The sequence below is a fragment of the Rhinoraja longicauda genome, chromosome 7 (assembly GCF_053455715.1).
Source record: "Rhinoraja longicauda isolate Sanriku21f chromosome 7, sRhiLon1.1, whole genome shotgun sequence".
Taxonomy (NCBI): domain Eukaryota; kingdom Metazoa; phylum Chordata; class Chondrichthyes; order Rajiformes; family Arhynchobatidae; genus Rhinoraja; species Rhinoraja longicauda.
Genome location: NC_135959.1, coordinates 51,222,168 through 51,243,452, shown reverse-complemented (window position 1 = coordinate 51,243,452; position 21,285 = coordinate 51,222,168). Strand labels below are relative to the sequence as shown.

General features: G+C 42.2%; 1 protein-coding gene across 1 annotated transcript in view; it reads right to left on the bottom strand.

Annotated features, from left to right (window-relative positions):
* Positions 1 to 7,450, bottom strand: part of LOC144595556 (four and a half LIM domains protein 2-like) — a 28,339-nt gene extending 20,889 nt beyond the window's left edge. Inside the window, exon 1 of the mRNA XM_078403099.1 lies at positions 7,357 to 7,450. The gene's annotated coding sequence lies outside the window, so the exon portion shown is untranslated. The remainder of the gene's footprint in view (positions 1 to 7,356) is intronic.
* Between the last annotated feature and the right edge of the window lie 13,835 nt (positions 7,451 to 21,285).

The window sequence follows — 21,285 nt, the reverse complement described above, 5'->3', positions numbered from 1 at the left end:
TATGTATTGATATACTAAAATGCTATGGCACTGGAGGAGGCCCATGACAGAAAGGTCAGACTGGGAATGGGAGGGGGAGTTGAAGTGCTCGGCCACCGGCAGCTTTGTAGGTAAATTGGCGTCTGTAAATTGACACGAGTGTGTAGGTTAGAACTAGTTATTGGGTGATCGCTGGTCAGCATGGATTCAGTGGGCCGAAGGGCCTGTTTGCATGCTATATCTCTAAAACTTAAAATTAAAACTAAATGCTGGCACACATCCTGTACATGGATAAATATAATTCATAGTTGCATCTTTAAATATTAACATCTTGTTCTCTCTTTATCAATAGATGTGTCGATGCGTGTGCTTATACTGTGATCCTGATTTGGGGGTGGGGGGGTGCATCATGTGATATGCCAAATTCTGTACAACATAACACCGCAGTCATTCAGTTCATCAGCCTGGAGTCTTAACATGTAAATCGTTAAAGGTTTCTGTCTTGCAAAGTATTACACTTCTTTGGAGGATTTCTCATTTTCCCTCTTTCTGAGACGTACCATGTTGACCATAAACTAGAAGAGAATCACTCTACAGTGGGAAAGTTGACTGTTTCTCTGCCTTAAGCATTACAACAAAGTAAAAGGGAAGTAGGCAAGGAACCAATTTAATAAAAAATGTTTCTTTAGAAGTAAAATAAGATACACAAGGTGCAGGAATAACTCAGTGGGTCAGGTGACATCCCCTGAGAATCTGAAGAAGGGTCCCGACCCGAAACATTGCCCTTCCATGTTCTCCAGAGATGCTGCCTGACCCACTGAGTTACTCCAGCATTTGATGTCTCTTTTTTGGTGAACCAGTATCTGTAGTTCCTTGTTTCTATCTCTAGAATTAATTTTCCTTAAGTCAATCTGCAACAATAACAAATGAGATAAGGGTGGCATCGTGGTGCAGCTCATAAAGCAGCAATCTCACAGTGCCAGAGACCCAGATTCGATCCTGACCTTGGGTGCTGTCCATGTGGAGTTTGCATGTTCTCCCTATGACTGCGGGGGTTTCCTCCAAGAGCTCCAGTTTCTTCCCACATCCCACAGACGTGTGTCTTTGAAGGTTAATTGGCCTCTGTAACTTGTGTGTACAGTGGAATAACAGAAATAATGGGAATGGGTGATCAATGGTCGGTGTGGATTTACTGGGCTGAAGGGCCTATTTCCAAGCTGTATTATAGTCATAGAATCTTACAGCATGGAAATAAGCCCTTTGCCCCAGCTTGCCCATGCTGACCAAGATGCCCCATCTACCGTAGTCCCAACTGCCGGAATTTGGCCCACATCCCTCAAAACCTTTCCTATCCATGTACCTGTCCAAATGCCCTTTTAATGTTTGTATAGTCTCTCTCTAAACTAATCTTGGGTAGGCTGGGCAACAGTAAAGCAACAACTTGAAAAAGTCTGAAGAAGGGTCTTGACCCGAAACGTCACCCATTCCTTCTCTCCCGAGATGCTGCCTGACCTGCTGAGTTACTCCAGCATTTTGTGAATAAATCAACTTAAATCAAATGGTCAACATGCTCTTGACATTCAATTGCTCTTGAGTTCAAACAAGCATAGAAATCGATTATTTTGAAGTGCACCAAGAAGGATACTTAAGTATTGTGCAGAAAAGTGTTCCATCATTATTCATTGAGGTTAATTCAAGCACTGACAGGATTTATGACTTTAGAAATGGGTGATATCCACGAAAGTGAAATGTGGTAAAGAAAAGGTTATAAACAAAGCTGTTGTTCACCATTTTCCTTCATGCCCTGATTAGTGCATTTTATGGCTCAATTTTAAAATTATACATTAAAATATTTCAAACTAATAAATTATTATTTTATAATAATATTGTTTTATAATTAATTAATATATAATAACACATTATTATTAATAATATTATATCAATAATATTGATTTAAAATCAATATTAAATAATGATTTTATTTAAACAATAATTGAAAGAAAAAAGCAAATTGCAACATGGCTCTCCCTCAGAGAAATTTGGTATCACCCGAGGAGTCCCAACATTTCAAGTTGCTATCCTTGGCTTCTCCCCAACACAGTGGATGCTGTGAAGTGTGCTGGCACGTACTTAGACAGGGCACAATCTAATTCTGGTTTGAACGTTCCATTTCCCCAGAGGACTTCTTGTTCCACATTTTAAAGGACAGCTTGCCAATAATAACCTAACAGGTGACAATACTCTGTATTAAGTGTGGCCGCTGCCTCCTAGTGGTCGACTGCGGCATGTCACAACAATGTTTTCACTGGTTAGTTTAGTTTAGAGGTGCAGCGCAGAAACAGGCCCTTCGACCCACTGAGTCTGCGCCGACCAGTGATCCCCGTACACTTGCACTATCCTACACACTAGGGACAATTGACGGTTTTACCAAAGCCAATTAACCTGCAAACCTGCACACCTTTGGAATGTGGAAGGGAACAGGATCACCCAGTAAAAGACCCACGCAGTCATTGGGAAGAATGGACAAACTCCTTGCAGATAACCCCCCTTAGTCAGAATCGAATCCGGGCCCTGGCACTGTAAGGCAGCAACTCTACCACCGCACCACTGTGCTGCTCAGATACTTGAGAGTTGTCTGTGATCAATGGACCATTTACCATTCATGGGCAGATTGGGCTGCCTTGTCTCTTCCTGAATCTTTGGACTGATTTCTCTCCCCAGACTGTGGGTGACAGAGTGGCACAGCTAGTAGAGCTGCTGGCTTACAGCTCCAGCGACGTAGGTTCAATCCTGGCCTCTGTTGCTGTCTGTGTGGAGTTTTCACGTTTTCCATTTGACCTCATGGGTTTGCTCTGGTGTTCAAGTTTCCTCTCAAGTCTCAAAAATTAGCAAGTTGTAAATTGTGACAATAAGTTGTGACAGTAAGTTGTAAATAAGTTGCCCCTCGAGTGTGCTGAGTGGTAGAATCTGGGGGGGGGGGGGGAGGGGGCAGCAGAGTGGCGCAGTGGTAAAGTTGCTGCCTCACAACACCAGACACCTGGGTTCGATCCTGACTACAGATGTTGTCTGTGTGGAGAATGTATGGGGTGATCACTGGTTGGCGCGGACTCAGTGGGCCAAAGGGCCTGTTTCCATCCTGTATCTCCAAAGCGTAAAGTCTAAAGTAAAGTGATGAGAATGTGGGGTGAATAAACTGGAATGTGTAGGATTAGTGTAAATAGGTGGTCGCTAGTTGGCGTGGACTCAGTGGGCCGAAACATCACGTCACCCATTCCTTCGCTCCAGAGATGCTGCCTGAACCGTGAGTTACTCCAGCATTTTGTGTCTATTTTCGATTCAAACCAGCATTGCAGTTCCTCCCTACACATTTTTCTTACTCTCTTCTCTCTCTCAACTCTTCTTTTAAAGTTGGTCCTACCATCAAAGTATAACGTACAATAAAAAAACCAACATGCATAGATAGAAAGGGATGAGAGATGAGATCCTGCAGGGGGAATATAGTGTTAGGCTGAAGATTAAAAAGCACGACCTCAAGGGTAGTAATCTCTGGGTTCCACCTGGTTCCACGTGTTAGTGAGAGTGGAAATGGGAGGCTAGAACAGATTAATATGTAGCTGAGGAGCTGGGCAGGGAGCTGGGATTCTGGTTTTTGAACCATTGGGATCTCTTCTGGGATAGGGATGACCTGTACAAGAGGGATGGATTGCATGGAAGTGGACCATTATCCTGGTAGGCAGAAATGCTACGGCTAATTGGGAGGATTTAAACTTATTTGGCAGAGAGAATGGTGCCTAATATAATAGAGAGATAATTGAGAAGGTTGAGGTAAATGCAGAAAGAGAGCAAGTTTAGTAAACAGGACCGGCAGGGGCATGGCAGGGAGCGAGGGAAGATTTTCATACTGTATCTCTAAATTCTAAAGTCTAAAGGAAAGTTCAGGGCCTGCATGTTTTTGTTAGTCTGCACAGCAGGGGTAGGAACTCTGGATGACAAGAGATATTGAGGCTTTGGTCAAGTTAAAGAAGCCATAGGTCATATTTAGTAAGTTGGGATGAAGTGAATCTGTTGAGGAGTATTGATGGTGTAGGATGACACTTAAGAGAGTAATCAGGAGGGAAAAATGGAACATGAGATAACCTTGGCAGATCAGGTAGAGGAGAATCCAATGATATTTGTAAAGTATATTAAGGGCAAAAGAATAACTAGGGAGAGAATAGGGCCTACTAAAGATTAATGAGATCGTCTTTGTGTGAAGCCACAGGAGATGAGCAAAGTGTTAAATGAATATTTTTTGTATTTATTTTTGTTTATTTTTTAATTTTTAGAGATCACCATGGAAACAAGCCCTTAGGCCCACTATGTCCGCGCTGACCAGTGATCACCCGTACACAAGTTATACTTATTGTTGAAGAAGGAATCGTCAATGTTTGTTGTTCAACTACCAGTGCATTTCATCAAGGTCTGGCCAATGGTGTTAAATCAGAGCAACAACAGCCATTAGATTCCAACAGCCATTGCAATCCAAAAATTTAGAATGAGGGCACTGAATAACAAAATAAGGGACCTGTATGTCCAGAGTGCTCCCTTATTCAATGGCAATGAAAGCCGATAGATTTGCTCAATCAATGGTGATATCAGTGTTTCTGTCTGTGTTTCAATGCATGAGATATACAAAAGCAGAGAAATCAATCTTTCTTTCATCCCCAGGCGGGTTAAGCCTTATTACATGCTACATGGTCCTGTAGTTTTTAATTTTTAGTTTGAGAGATGCATCATGGAAGCAGGCCCTTCAGCCCGCTGAGTCCATGCCGACCATCACTCACCTGCTCACACTAGTTCTATGTTATCCCACTTCTTCATCCACTCCCTACACATTAGGGGGCAATTAACCTATAAACCAGCATGTCTTTGGGATGTGGGAGGAAACACGGAGAACGTGTAAAAATTCCACACAAATGCACTCGAGGTCAGGATTGAACCCGGGTCTCTGACACTGGTGAGGTAGTAACTCTACCAGATGCACCACTGTACTGCCAATAGTTTCATAACAAATCAATCCTGATGAAACAAATAGACTCTAAAATTAAGTAACTGATGTTAAAGTTATTATGAAATCTTATATTTTGAAATAAAATGTGAAAGAAAAAAAAATTATGAGGTGTTACTGATTTTTAATGGGAAGTAACTAAATAAAATATCAGGTTGCCAACATCTGCAGGAAAGTAGTTGTCTGAGACCTGAAGAAGAGCCTCGACCCAAAATGTCACCCTTTCCTTCTCTCCAGAGATGCTGCCTGTCCTGCTGAGTTACTCCAGCATTTTATGTCTTGATTTAAACCAGCATCTGCAGTTCTTTCAGACACAAAGTAGTTGTCTCCCTACTATTCTGAATTTATGTCACTTATTTTGTGGCCCAGAAACAAAGGACATAGGAATAGAAGTGGAACTATAAATTGAATGGCAATTGAACTTTTTTAAAAACATATAGAGGGGCTCTCCAGATTGTGGAAACTTGATTTACGGAATCCCAATTTTTCTAAGCTGCCAATCCAAAGTGAATGCTTTGTTTGCTAAACAAACAATATTAAAATAGTTTGTGGTATTCACTAATAACTGGATGCCGTATATGTTCTGTTAGTTTCATTACAGATACGTTAGGGTGAACATACAAGAAACTTGATGAAATGAGAGAATTATAGGAAGTGTATGCAGACTCGGTGATCCAAAGGGCCTGTTTCCGTGGTGTATGCAGACCGATGTGATGTGGGTAGCTATAGACAATAGTTTTCAATCCTGGTATTGGGGGAAATTGTTGTTTCTGACATACAAAATATTTGGTTTACGGACATTTTCGTTTATTTTAGAATACACCGCGGAAACAGGCCCTTTGGATCACCAGTCATCTGCATACACTAGCAGTATCCAACACACATGGGACAATTTGCAATCTTTACTGAAGCCAATTAACCTACAAACCTGTACGTCTTTGGAGTGTGGGAGGAACCCGGAGCACCCGGGGAAAACCCACGCAGTCACGGGGAGAACGTACAAACTCCGTACAGACAGCCCCCAGGGACATAATTTTTACGTAACCCAGGGGTTGCCTGTATTTATATAGTTCAGCAATTTTGAATGAGCTGTTTTTGTTTTACAGGTAATATTGCTAAAATGATTCAGTTGTTATATCACACAAACCTCACTGAAATAAATTATTCAGATAGTCTTTCACAAACAAAGTGATTCTTTTTATATGGCTGAAGCAATACTCTGCCAAACAGGATTGGAAATAGTTGAAAAACAAAAAAAACAGATAGTGGAGATCTGAAATAAAAGCAGAAAATACTGGTGATTCTCGGCAGGTTGGGCAGTATGTATAGAGAGACAAGCAGAGTTAAAGTTTCAGGTTTATAACCTGATGCTGCCTGACCTTCTGGGTTTTGTGTTTTTATTGGAATTTTTTGTGTCAATCCGTTAATGCATTCTGCTAATTGGTCTAATTTGGGAAGGCAGCAATAGTATCTGGGTTTCTTCTACTGACGGAGTTTGGTTGATAAGTCCACCGATACAGTTGGAGCAAGATACGGGAAAGCTGCTGACTAGTGTAAGACTGAATCATCCAGAACATAAGTGAATAAGCAACATCCAGAACATCCAGGAGCGAAAGGAAGAGAACAGGATCAAATGGAATAAAGTACAAAATGAAAGGATATTTTTTTTTAAACAGAAAGGAATTATGTTATTGCGTTGAATGGATATTGGCACACAATAACTGGAACATGCAAATATTTTAATAATTTCTCCAAATCTATTTGTATTTCATTATACAATGTGGTTATACAATAATGGTCACCAAGCATTATAAGAGTCTGATAGAAAACATAGAACACAGAAAATATAGAAAAATAGGTACAGGAGTAGGCCATTCAGCCCTTCGAGCCAGCACTGCCATTCAATATGATCATGGCTGATCATCTAAAATCAGCATCTCATTTCTGCTTTTTCCCCATATCCCTTGATTCCTTTAGCCCTAAGAGCTAAATCTAAATCTCTCTTGAAAGTTCTGGCCACATACTGTATTCCAGCAGTAAATTTGTGTATTTTAGAAGTATTACACAGGATGAAATTAAAGAATTAAAGGGAGATGGATTGATTTTGTGGATAAAAGGATGTGTGGTGACAATAAACCGTGACTATTTTCAGAGGGTTTCAAAGCTGTCCCATAATGAATCTATTGATTCATTAATCTTTGAATTGAATGATTCCAGGGTTAAAAGTCCTCTACTTAAGAAATTATGGAAAGAGAATGAATGAAGATATTAAATAGTTGTGGCAAAAAATTGTGGTATACATGTAGTTAGAGAGCAAAAACAATCCTTACCTCAAAATTGACTGCAACTATCTTCAGTTCCAAGGCAAATGAACAACAGAGTCCGGCAAGAGGAGAGACCTACTGCTGTATTTGACTGTCAAAGCTTCGGGTTCAGTGGATGACACCAGCAATTAAGCAGATTGACATTCTTTTGCCAAAGAGTCTATAAATACAATATCTCCAAAGCAACTGCTGCTCACTAGAGATAAGAACCACTATTGCTATACACAATTCCTACCTTTTAAGGTATCAGACATTTAACAACACATGTCCTGCAATGGAAAGTCTGCACCAGTAAAAATGTAACCACATATCCTGTTACTTCAAGGACATATAAAGCCTGGATTAGTCTCTGGTCAATTGTAACTTATCCCATTTCTATAATTTTCTCATATGCACAACATAAGGAACTGAATGAATGCAGCACAAAATCAATGCTTCACTCGGAATTAGCTTCATAAAAGTAAAATAGTTTCAGATCATTGTCCCTCATGCAAAAGGTGCTGTTGGTTACCTTAGGCTGGCTGCACTAATAGATCACTAATCTAGTGCAGTCATGGCTAAGGGCAGATTAAGCAATTATTCTTGCAGTACGTCCACAAGAACAAAATATAAATAACCTCCAGCAAAAGAGTGAGCAAAAAACAATCACAGAAAATGCAATCGAAGAACATGTCACTTCACCATACTGGTCTGGAAGGTCAGTGTTAAACTTAATCAACCCAGTTACAGCTGGATGTTTTCTGAGCAAGCTAACGCAAAACTTTCACTGGTGGAAAAGTAATTATTCATGGCATAAAGAAAGGAATTGGGTGCCTTGAGCATTGAAATTGTTCAAAAGTATAAAGATATACGTATAGTCATAGAGCATGGAAACGGTGAAACTTGGCCCAACTTGCCCACACCGACCAGGCTGCCCCATCGACACTAGTCCCACCTCCCCGTGTTTGGCCCAGATATACATCTTAGAATATGCAATTTATCCATTGTCGACTCCGTGAGGCAAGAATCTAAAAGGCATTTATCATTTTTGTCAGCGTCTGCAACGTCCATGGAGATACTTAAACAAATAGAATGGCTCAGAAATACATCTGTCCAACATTGAACAAACCTCACTTCTCAGAGAAAAACTGGGAACATGACATTGTCCATTTTTATTCATATTTCTGGGAGAGTTAAACCCCTGTCCCACTTAAGCGAGTTTTTAGGCGACTACAGGCGACCAGGCTGACGCCACACGGTTGCCAGGGTGTCGCCTGTACAGTCGTGAGTAGTCTCCAAAGAGTCGTAGCGTTTTTCTGGTCGCCGCTGGATTTTGAAATGTTTTAAAAATTTCGGCGACTGTTGGTTTGACACCAATGATCGTAGCTTGACATCTCCTGACATAGGCGCTGTCATAGGTTGTCGCCAGGTAACGTAGGTTGTCGCCGGTGCTGACTTCGTTGAATTCCATTGGCGACTACCTACGTCAACCGGCGACAGGTACCGGCGTCAAAGCCAGAAGCCAAAATGACGTGAATTGTCTTCAGTTGTCGCCGACACGGTCGTAGCTTGTCATGGGTAGACGTAGGTTGACTTCGGTAGTCGTAGGTTGCTGCCTGTGTGGTCGTAGGTTATCGTAGGTGCGGTCGTAGGTCGACGTCCTAAATCGTGACGATTTTGTCGCCGGTTGTTGGTAGCTTGACATCGACTAGGTGGTAGGTTGTTGTAGCTTGTCATAGACATTGTCGTAGGTGGGGTCCAGTCGCCGGTTTTTCGGCGAACTGCTACGACTATTGCAGTTGCCAGCAGTCGCTGAAAAAAACACCTAGGCGGGACAGGTCCCTTAATACCAGGCATTAGGTTCACACAGAATTATAGAGCCAAGATTCTCTTGTTTATTTTTAGCAGTTTTCTTGTATCAACTCACCCATTTAATGTCATAGTGCAACACACAAAATTGATCCCCAGCGAGATATGCCAACCTGTTTGGCCTTTCTCACTCATGCAAGAAATAGCTTTGACTCATGCTAAAGGCTGGACAATCTTCTGTATTCATCAGCAGAGCTTTGCACAATAAACCTTAAGTAAAATGACCCTACTGGTACACCACTTACAGCGTTCTCCCGCAAAATGTTGTGACGAAAAATGCCATAAGTAATGCTACAAATACAAGAGAGATTCCCTGTTCATCAGAAAAGAAGCGAATAAGAAACAAGACTTATACATCTGGCAAGAGAGGTGGCAACCGTCTCCCTCTCCACCATGTTTTCCCACACCATGTTGGGGCGGCACAGTGGCGCAGGGGTAGCCTTGCTGCCTTGCAGCACCAGAGACCCAGATTCAATTCTGACCACTGATGCTGTCTGTACGGACTTTGCACGTTCTCCCTGCGACCGCGTGGGTTTTCTCCAGGTGCTCCGGTTTCCTCCCACATCCCACAAAACGTGCAGGTTTGCAGGTTAATTGGCTTCTGTAAATTACCCCTGGTGTATAGGATAGAACTGGTTTTAATGGTGGTCAGATTTGCTTTTAATTTGTGATTAGTTCAATACTTTTAGGAGTTAATTTGGCCGACTATATTTTTGTAGGTCAATAATAGGTCACTCAAAAACATACGTTGAAGTCAAACAACAAGCCTTCAGGCAATGCAGCAAGGATTTAGATTTTTTTTTTTTTTAAACTTTAAAAACACGAACAGATGGAAATGCAATTTAAAATGAGGGGAATGAGCAAGGAAGCTTTATTTCACATTTACCTGAATTTTAAAAATATACCTCCCAAATTTGTGAACATGGCTCCAGTGTATTTCATATCTATATTTCAGTTTGAATATTTAAGAGATTTAAACTGGCTTTAGTAGAACCTGACTTTCTTGATTCGTTCATGATTATTTTTCTTGGCAGGGGGTACAGCCATTAACCCACAATAATCAAAACAGAAAAGGGACAAATTTAATTCATGAACCTGCAAAAAAGTTGGTTTATATGTCACAAATGTAACAATTCTGACCACTATTAAAACCGGGGTTCTACATTTTAGATTCTGTCCTCATTCCACACATTTTTTGTGAGTATCATATGTTTCACATAGCGTTCTAGACCACAACCACTTGGGAACACATTTGGCATTGCTGCAAAGCAAATTTAGAAGAACACATTCTAGTATGCAAGGTGTGAAATACTTACAACGGTGGCCCCCTGACAAACTTTGACTTTCTCTGCAGTCACTGTTGATATTATTTATCGGATGGACAGTAAATCAATCTGTGGTAGTTTACAATTTCATCCAATAGCTGGATCTGCAATGTAAATGCCAATCCCTCTGAATGGTGCGGAAAGTTTCAACCCCCAAAGGATACCAACAAAGACAGTAAACGATGGAGGATAAAACTCACAAGCAATTTCTCAACTAGTATCAGGCAACACGGCACTAGTGCGCTTCCATTTATTGCAAGTTTGCAGCGATAACAATCATTTTTGAGATATTTCCTTCAAAATATTATGCGTATCATTTGTTCAACCTATTTCTGCTATTTTCAGCACAGTTTTTCTGGTTGTGACTTGTCAGCAGTGCAACAAGTGTGAAGGCAGGAGTCGGATATTGGATATTATTTCAGCTTAACTAATTGGATATGAAAGTGGAATGATAGAGTGAAGAAAATGAGATGTATTGGAGACAAATCAGCAGAGAAATAAGTGTAAAATATTGAATTAAAATAGAGAAAAAGGAAAATAACTGAGAACATAATTATATTTTCTGAAAATAATAACAATTTACTAGTGAACTACATTTGCAGGTTATGATACAAACTGTTGAGCATTTTGGTCATATATATGTGCACTAGTATTTGATCAGTAAACGCAATACCCAATTAAAAGGAATTAAGAAACTCTTAACCTGGTGCCAAGATAACAACCTCTCAATGTCAGCAAAACAAAGGAGATTGTGATCGACTTCAGGAAGTTCTTAGGAATAAATATCACCAGCAATTTCCCCTGGACCAGCCGCATCAAAGCAATGGCCAAGAAAGCACACCAATGCCTCCAATTCCTTAGAAGGCTTAGGAAATTCAGCATGTCCCCAACCAGCCTCACCAACTTCTACAGATGTGCCGTGGAAAGCATTTTATCGGGATGCATCACAGTATGGTTTGGGAACAGCTCCATCGAAGGCCACAAGAAATTGCACAGTTGTGGACATAGCCCAGGTCATCACACAAACCAGACTCCCTTCTATGGACTCTATTTACGCTGTCTCAGCAAAGCCACCAGCATAATCAAGGACGTCTCACCCTGGTCACTCCCTCTTCTCCCCTCTCCCATCAGGCAAGAGGTACAGAAATGTGAAAACGCACACCTCCAGATTTGGAAACAGTTTCTTCCCAGCTGTTAGCTGTTGCCAGCTGGCAACACACCAATGAGAGAGCAGTCCTGACCTATCTACCTCATTGAAGACCTTCAAACTGTCTTTAATTGGAATTTTCCTTGCATTAAACATTAAACCCTTTATCCTGTATCTGCACACTGTGGACGGCTTGATTGTAATCATGTATAGTCATTTCGCTGACTGGATAGCACGCAACAAAAAAGCTTTCCACTGTACCTTGGTACAAGGGACAATAATAAACGAAATTAAACTAAAGTAATCCACATCAATTACATTTTTGCACCTTTTAAATGTTGAAGTTATGGTGAGGAAATGTTGCCTTCTCCCAATAGAAGAGTCCTTGTACAAATTTATTTACAAAGTTCCCCTTTAACCTTGTAACACCTGGAATGAATTTGCCCATCTTGACATTATTGGACATCAAAACCTTCAAAGACTTCTCTCGTTTGGAGAACCTTTTATACGTTTGATGCAATTTTAAACGTTAAAAGTTAGCCTCGACAACCTTTTGATCTAAATGTGTAAACCTTTATAAACTTGACTTTAGATTTTCAATGGAAGAATTATTAAAGCCAAGCGTTCAAGAAATGAAAATTAGCTAGAATGATTTTTTTTCCAGTTGCCAAAAAAATTATATTAAACTGTCCTAATCAAACGATGTTGCGATATAGAAAAACATCTGAGAAGTTTTATTTAAGCAAGTGAAAGCACATGTCCCATTTTTTATGAAAACCTTTCTTGAAATTTATACCACTTCCCGAGCATATGGTGCCAGGCAGGAATTTGAAGATATAAAGTAAGTGAAAGATTTTACTCGACTTGACGTGCTGAGTATTTGCAGCAATGTCTTGCATTTCAAATTATCAGCAACAGCTGTTTCGTGCAGCTTACGAGCCCAGCATTATGTGCTTGTTTTTTTATTCTTCTTCAGGTCCACATTCCTCTCCCTCTACCTACAACTCTTCAAGAGAGACCAGCTGAGAGAAACATCTATCCACCACCCTCACCAACAGCAGTTTGTTGTCACCTGTACACAGCCCAGACCATCACACAAACCAACCTCCCTTCCATTGACTCCATTTACACCTCACGCTACCTCGGCAAGGTCACCAGCATAATCAATGATGAGTCGCACCCTGGCCACTCCCTCTTCTCCCCTCTCCCATCAGACAAGAGTTATAGAAGTGTGATAACACATACCTCCAGATTCAGGGACAATTTCTCCACAGCTGTTACCATCTCTTCCCAACCGAACCATCTGACCACCAACTAGCGATCAGTGCTAAGCCACTATCTACCTCATTGGAGACCTTCGGACTATCTTTATTCGGACTTTGCTGGACTTTATCTCGCACTAAACATTATTCCCTTTATCAGGTATCTGTACACTGTGGATTGCTCAATTGCAATCATGTATTGTCTTTCCGCTGGCTGGTTGGCATGCAACATAAGCTTTTCACTGTACCTCAGTACACGTGACGATAAACTAAACAAAATAAAATGAAACTAAACTAAACTAAACTAATCTCCTCCTCACAGACCTACCCTTTGTTTAACTCTGCCTTTCTTTATTTTCCAGTTCCGATGAAAGGTGATCAATCTTAAATAAACTTCTGTTTCCTTCTCCAGAAACACTCCCAGCGTCTCAACGGCGACTCTTGCATATGGGCTGAGTAGACTATTTTGTACACTTGCTTTCTTTCTTTTGTATGTCAACAATCAAAAGTGGCAATAGGTGCTTCAGAGAACTGTAGTTGATGCTTTGCTGCAAATTTTGCTAGTTCCGTAGAACTATCCAGGGTGGACGACGAGGACATAAAGCAGCTCCCACCCCTGTACATTGCTAATTGGGGATCTGGCAATACTCTACCAGATTGTTGTAAGATAAAGAATTTTACTATGTTAGCACTTTGCACATGTGACAATGAAAGCACCATTGAACTGTTGTTTGAGCCACCAACACAATCAGCTCACAGCAAAGTCCACACGTGGTCCAATTCTTGTGCCATTGTTGCCGATTTGTGAAGTGTGTGCAAATACATGTATTACCTCTTCGAAGGGAAAGGTACAAATCATGATGAGACACAAACAACTGTTAGAACATGGACATCTTCTGCATTTGGGTTTGCATCTGCATTGCCCATAAGCATATACATCATATGTACATTGCCCATAAAAAGATTTGAAAGCAGCACAATGGCACAGCTGGCAGAGCAAACATATAAGATAATTAGGGGATTGGACACATTAGAGGCAGGAAACATGTTCCCAATGTTGGGGGAGTCCAGAACAAGGGGCCACAGTTTAAGAATAAGGGGTAGGCCATTTAGAACGGAGATGAGGAAGAACTTTTTCAGTCAGAGAGTGGTGAAGGTGTGGAATTCTCTGCCTCAGAAGGCAGTGGAGGCCAGTTCGTTGGATGCTTTCAAGAGAGAGCTGGATAGAGCTCTTAAGGATAGCGGAGTGAGGGGGTATGGGGAGAAGGCAGGAACGGGGTACTAATTGAGAGTGATCAGCCATGATCGCATTGAATGGCGGTGCTGGCTCGAAGGGCTGAATGGCCTACTCCTGCACCTATTGTCTATTTTCTATTGTCTATTGTTTACAGCGTCAGAGACATGGGTTTGATCCTGACTATGGGTGCTGTCTGTACGAAGTTTGTACGTTCTTCCTGTGACCGCATGGGATTCCTCCAGGTTCTCCTGTTTCCTCCCATATCCCAATGATGTATGGGTTTCTAGGTTAATATGCCCCTGTATATTGTCCCTCATTCAAAAGGAGTGGATGCGAAAGTTGCTTAACATAGAACTAGTGTGAACAAGGGATTGACGATCTCTGAGTGGACTCGGGGGAAGGGAGCAAAGAGCCTGATTCCATGCTTTATCTGTCAATCAATCAATCTAACCAACCATCTACATAGTCTATTCCATATAATTCTACATGTCCCAAGGAGCCGCGAGCATGGAGGGAGTGTCCTGGGGAGCCGAGTAGGCCCGATCCACCCACTAAACAACCACGCCGCCGATGACCAGAATGATGACCGAAGATCGGAGGGCCCCGGTAGGCCCAACTCGCCCCACAGGCCACCCAGGGGACTGCAGTGAAGCCGGGTGGTGAGGCCTGTCTGGGCCGAAGGAGCATCAGCGGTGGCAGCGATGGGAGCCTCGGTGGCGGCAGCGGGAAACACGGCGGTGGCAGCGGGTGCCTTGGCAGCAACCTGGCCCTCGGCGGCAACTTGGGCCTCGGCAACATGGGCTTCGGCAGCAGCGGAAGCTTCGGCAGCGGGGGGAACCTCGGTGGCGGTGGGGCCTCTCGGTCGATGAGTGTGAGGGGGAGGGGAAGACAATGGCGACCCGGCATGGGGGGGACCGCCGTGAAGAACAATGGGGACTCAGTGTGGGGAACGGCCGTGAGGGACGGTGGGAGAATAAAAGGGGGACCCAGTGTGGGGGGGAGGGGGGGGAGGGACACTCTGGTGTAGAATCCTCTGCCCAGGAGATAAGTCTGTGTTTGTTTGTTTGTTTGTTCATTTGTTCCGGTTTAGGCACTGTGCACATGGCAGCCAGCGAACAGTTGCTTGACTTTTTCTTTTTTGTTTTCACTTTAAATTTCAAGTTTTTTTGTACCTTGTGTGTTGTGCCTGTTGAACAATTTCCCTCTGGGGATGAATAAGGTTTATCGTATTGTATCGTATCGTATCATACAAATGAATATCCAGAATATTACATCCCAGGTTTGAGATTTAAATGAAAGCTGAAATTAATGACAAATTGAAACTGCCGCTTGGGTTGTAGCCTAGGAATCTCCTTCTCAACAACGTCTTAAATTCCCAGGAAATACCAGGGAAGGAGGCACAGATATGTAAATAGTGCTTCTTCTTTGTACCAGAGAAGTTTAAACAGCACACCAGGAAACATTTCTTGACCCATAATTGGTGTAGTAAAGGAAGGTTTTGATGATGGAAACACAAGGAATTGTAGATTCTGGAATCTTGAATAAAACACAAAGTTCTGCTTCACACGCCAGAGACCTAGTTCAATCCTGACCTGGGGTACTGTCAGTGCGGAGTTTGCACGTTCTTCCTGTGACCATGTGGGTTTCCTCTGAGTTCGTTTTCCTCCCACATCCCCAACACGTGTAGGTTAATTAGCCTCTGTAAACCCCCCCTAGTGTGTCGGGAGTGGGAAGGTGGAATGGCATGGAACTGGTGTGAACATGTGATCAATGGTCAGCATGGACATGGGTGGCCAAAGAGCCTATTTCCATGCTGTATTTCTAAACTAAACTAAACTAAACTAAACAAAATGCTAGAATAACTCAGCAAGTCAGCCAGCTTCTCTGGCAAACATGAATAAGTGACTGGAATGGATAGGGTCTGAAGAAGATGCCGACCCGAAACATCACCTGTGCCTTTTCTCCAGAGAGGCTGCCTGGCCCACTGAATTACTCCAGCATTTTGTGTCTATCTATGGTATAAACCAGCATCTACAGTTCCTTCCTGCACACCACCCATCCATGTCCTCCAGAGATGCTGCCTGGCCCAATGAGTTACTCCAGCACTTTGCATTTTACTCAAGGCTTGGTTGATGCTGTCTGGACTGAAATGAATTGTTTAGTTATCGATGAACACCACTTTTGAAGTTACCAAATACAACAGCAACAAAACCTTTTCACTGTACCTCAGTACACGTGACAATAAACTAAGCTGTAACTGTAACTCAAGATAATATTCTTCACAATGTTAGGGCAGGAAATGCAACAAAATCAATATAGTCATCATTAGAAAAGAATACTAAAGGTTTAATCGGCCATATTTTTAAAAGGAGGATCTTAAATGAAGAGGGAATCTTGGAGGACTTTAGAGGTGAAATTCTAGGGCTAATACCCTTGACATCTGAAAGCTAAAAAGAAATATTTGCATTTGCATGACCTTTCAGAGCGACCATTTGAGAACTGTAGTGACAATAGCCACTGCTTAAATGTACAAACAGGGCAGACAATTTAAGAACAGTACAAACAACTTTGTGATTATCACCAGATAATTTACTTCAGAAATCCTTACTGTGATAAATATTGGTCCAAACATCATTGCACATCCTGGAAAGAGTGTGAATAGATTTCCTCCAACCAATAATGAAGCATGGACCACGTTTCAGAGAGAATCACGAGTCAAGAGTATTTTATTAAGAATCTGAAGAAGGGTCTCAACCCAAAATGTCATCTATTCCTTTTCTCCAGAGATGCTGCCTGACCCGCCGAGTTACTGCACCAGTGACACTGCAGCACTACCTCAGTACTGTAACAGAGTTTGATCTCACTTTGTGTGAGGGCCGTCAATCAGAGCTCTATGACTCAGAGGTGAGAATTGTACCAATCAAGCCATAATTGACTAAAAAAAACTGGAAAATGATGCAAAAAGGGGTATCAGGAATATGTTAGAGACCATAGTTGAAGGAAATCATTGTTTCCATAAGTTGTACAAAACATTATGAAATATTGTTCATTAATCAGCTATAAAAGTGGTAGTAAGTGAGTTATGTTGTAGGTGGGAGGCACAAGAAACTGCAGATGCAGGAATCTTGAGCAAAACATTAATTGCTGGAGTAACTCAGCAGGTCAAGCAGTATCTGTTGAGTGTATGGACAGTGACATTTCTTATCGGGACCCTTCAGACAGATTCACAAAATCTCATCCGTCCATTCCCTCCTGAGGTTGTAGGCAGAAAAGTTTCAGAAGAGTTCAATTCTTTGGTGGGTAGAGGACAGAAGGCCAGTTAGGGGACTATCAGCAAATACAAATTAAAGGGCCTGTCCCAGTTAGGAGATTTTAAGGCGACTGCCGGCGACTAGGCTGTCGCTGAACGTTCGCTGGGGTGTCGCGGGCATGATCGTGAGGAGTCTTCAATGAATCGTAGCAGATCTCGGCGCGTCGCAGAAAAGTTTACCTGCGAGAAATTTCTCGGCAACAGCTGGCTTGTCGCCAGGTATGGTAGGTTATTGTGGGCGCTGTCGCATGCTGTCCCCAGGTTTGCTATGTTGTCGTAGATGCATTTAGAAGCACGTAATATTAAATTAAGAAAAGGCATTTGAAGATACCAGAAGATAGTTTTGTTTAACCAATTTATTTACCGTCAGGACATTTGACAGGCCGCAGGATTTTCTCTGCCCGGCGGGGGCTTCAATGTCGGGAGCCCCGACCACCCTGACGCGCAGCGGCAGTGTTTTCGCCCGCCCCGAGTCACGGGGCTTGGGTCGGCCCGCTGCGGCTGGGAACGTGGCAACTTCAACAGCCTGACCGCGGGAGAAGATGGCAGGGGAAGAGAAAAGTCATTCTGGCCTTCCATCACAGTGAGGAGGTGACTGGAGGAGACTCACTGTGATGGGTGTTTCTTTTTGTTTGGTGTTGGTTTATGATTGTGTGTCTTATTGCTTATTTTTATTGCTCTTATTGTTGGACTGTGGGTAATCTTTCATTTCACTGCACATTTATGTGTGTGTGACAAATAAAATTGACTATTGACTATTGAGGTAGATTGGAGGCGACAGTTTGACGTTCAGGTAAGCATGGAAACTTCGCAATGTTTCCGAAGACGGTATAATCTCTTAGTCAGGTGCTAGTTTCACAAAAAAAGTAACTTAGTCAGGTACTTTTTCACAAAAAAAGTATCGACCTGACTCGGCATTGTCGTGGTCATTGTCATAGGGTAAAAGAAAATTTTGCCGATCTTCTACGACTTTACAGTTGCCTTAGAAATCGTGTAACTGGGACAGGCCCTTTAGACAACAAACATAATTAAGTGTTTATCTGCCAATAACTGAAGACAGAGATGTCAATGTTGACATTAAAGAGCTGAAATTAAGGTTTAAGAAACAGATATTTACTTCCAAAGTTGAGGGGATTGTATGACAGGAAATATCCAGCAGGATAGTCCTAAACCCTTGTGTAGGAACGAAATGCAGATGCTGGTTTATACCGAAGGTAGACAAAAAATGCTGGAGTAACTCAGCAGGTCAGGCAGCATCTCTGGAGAAAAGGAATAGGTGACGTCGCGGGTCGACCCTTCTTCAGACTGAGAGCCAGGGGAAAGGGAATCTAGAGGTATGAAAAGGTAGAAAGAACAAATGAATGAAAGGTATGAAAAGAACAAATCAAAGCTAGCAATGACGATCAAAAAAAGGTGGAGCCCACAATGGTCCATTGTTGGCTATGGAGAAGGTGATAACGAGTGGATATAAACAGTGAATCCAAGCAGGGTGGCAGTGAAACTAGTAGGTTGACTCGGGCGGGGGAGGGATGGAGAGAGAGGGAATGCAAGGGTTAGTTGAAGTTAGAGAAATCAGGACTCATACCGCTGGGTTGCAAGCTGCCCAAGCGAAATATGAGGTGCTGTTCCTCCAATTTGTGTTTGTCCTCACTCTGACAGTGGAGGAGGCCCAGGACAGAAAGGTCAGTATAGGAATGGGAGGGTGTTAAGGTGTTTAGCAACTGGGAGATCACATAGGCCAAAGTGGACTGAGCTCAATTTCCAGTTTAGAGGTGATTTCATCAAAAGATATAAGATTTTGAGTAGACTAGGGTAGATGCGGTGTAGGTATTTCCCCTGGTGAAGGAATCTAGAACTAAAAGGGTATTCCCCTGTTTGGTCACTTAAGGCTCTGAGGAGGAACTTCATCTTCAGAGTCCTCTACCTAGAGGGCTGTGGTCCGAGTCATTGAGTATAGTCAAAGCTGATTTAGATATCGACTACAGGAGAAATCAAATGTGATGTGGATTAGCCTGGAAAGTATTGTGGCCAAAAATCAGATTGGTTTTTATTGAAAACTGAAGTATGCTCATGGCTTATCTCTTATATTCTTAAAACTACTCAAATAAACCCCTTGAATATTGACATTAGCTCTTTGTTGGAAAGAGGTCTCCAAAGAAATGTGAAAAACAAATTTTATTTTGAGTTCATAAATTTGGGAGATGTGAATGCTTGGAATGGAATCATCAAATGCAAACATTGGTTTTAAAGGTTCAAACTCTGTTTTGGTGCATTCCTGGCAATTTCACTACAATACCTCCCAGGTTCAGCGGTCTGCCCAGTAAAATGACATTTTGTTTCCAATATTCATTCTGTTTTTCAGTCGGGAAGTGGTCAAAACAAAATGACAAAGATTTAAAGCAAAATATTATTTTTTCTGTTAACACAGGATAGTACAGAAGATTCATTTGTTATTCCTGGAGACTAGGATAACCTCAGACAACCAAAAACTCCACACATTCAGTCAATTGACCTAGTTACGGGGATGTTTTTAACAATGCTAATCCTGTGATATTGCCTTTGGTTTCAGGGTAAAGGAGACCAGGAATAATAAAAGAGAAAGTAAAACAGGATAGGAATGATCTAAATTGAACCCATTATTAGCCATTTTCTTTAATCATGTCATGACAGGACATACCTTGTAACAGCTGGGCTCCATGGGTTCTCAAACTGAAACTAAAAATGAATTTAAGGTTTTGGAATGTAAAAACTGCCCCCACTTCATATTACAACTTCCATTCAGTCTAAAACTCACTAGGTTAAAGGAGAATGGCACTGCTGTATTTAGATCCTGTGTTATAATCAGATTTTGTCTGCTGTGTTAAACCAGACACATTTATGGCTTGGTGCTGAAGTGCAGCCTCAGTGCTTAACCTTACATGGGCCTCTCTCTGTTTGACCTTCTGGTATGTGATGAGAGCCCCCCACCACACGCATGAGGCCAGAAAACACATGACTTAGTAGCAATACAATATTCCCTTTGAAACTCGAATGCCTCAAAACAATTTAGAACAGTGGCAAATTTACTCCAAAGGAGCAGTATTTTCATCCTAAGTCTTATGTGATCTTTTTCTGATATAATGACTTTGGCTCAGTGTAGCTATCAGCCCTTGAGAACAGTAGCTATCAAATTATGCTTGGGCTGTGCATTTGTTTGCTCACAGGTTTAAGAAACACTTATACAGGTACATGAATAGGATAGGTCTGGAGGGATTATGGGCCAAATGCAAGCATGATTGAATGGCAGAGTAGACTTGATGGCCCGAATGGCCTAATTCTACTGCAATCACTTATGACCTTGTGACCTTATAAGTGACTTTAAAAGTTTATTGGTATAAATATTGTTCAGCCTTAACAACATGGATTACATTATTGTTAAAATTATCCTAACTTTTAATAATGAAATATGCTCTTTCATCATATCAGCCTTAAGAACAGCAGCTATCGAAGTATGTTTGGTCTGTGCATTTGATTTGCTCACAGGTTTAAGAAACACTAGACCAAGTGGACCCGTAGGGCCCAAACCTCTCCAGCAATGGTGCAGCACCCTCTCCCCCCCTCCCCTCCCCCCATCCCCTCCCCCCTCCCCCTCCCCTCCCCCTCCCGCCCCATCCACTCCCCCTCCCCTCCCCCTCCCTTCTCCCACTCCCTTCCCCTCCCCGCTCCCTCCTCCCCTCCCTCCTCCCTCCCTCCCCCTTCCCCTCCCCTCCCCCCTTCCCCTCCCTCCCCACTCCATCCCCCTCAACCCCCCTTATCCTCCCTCCTCC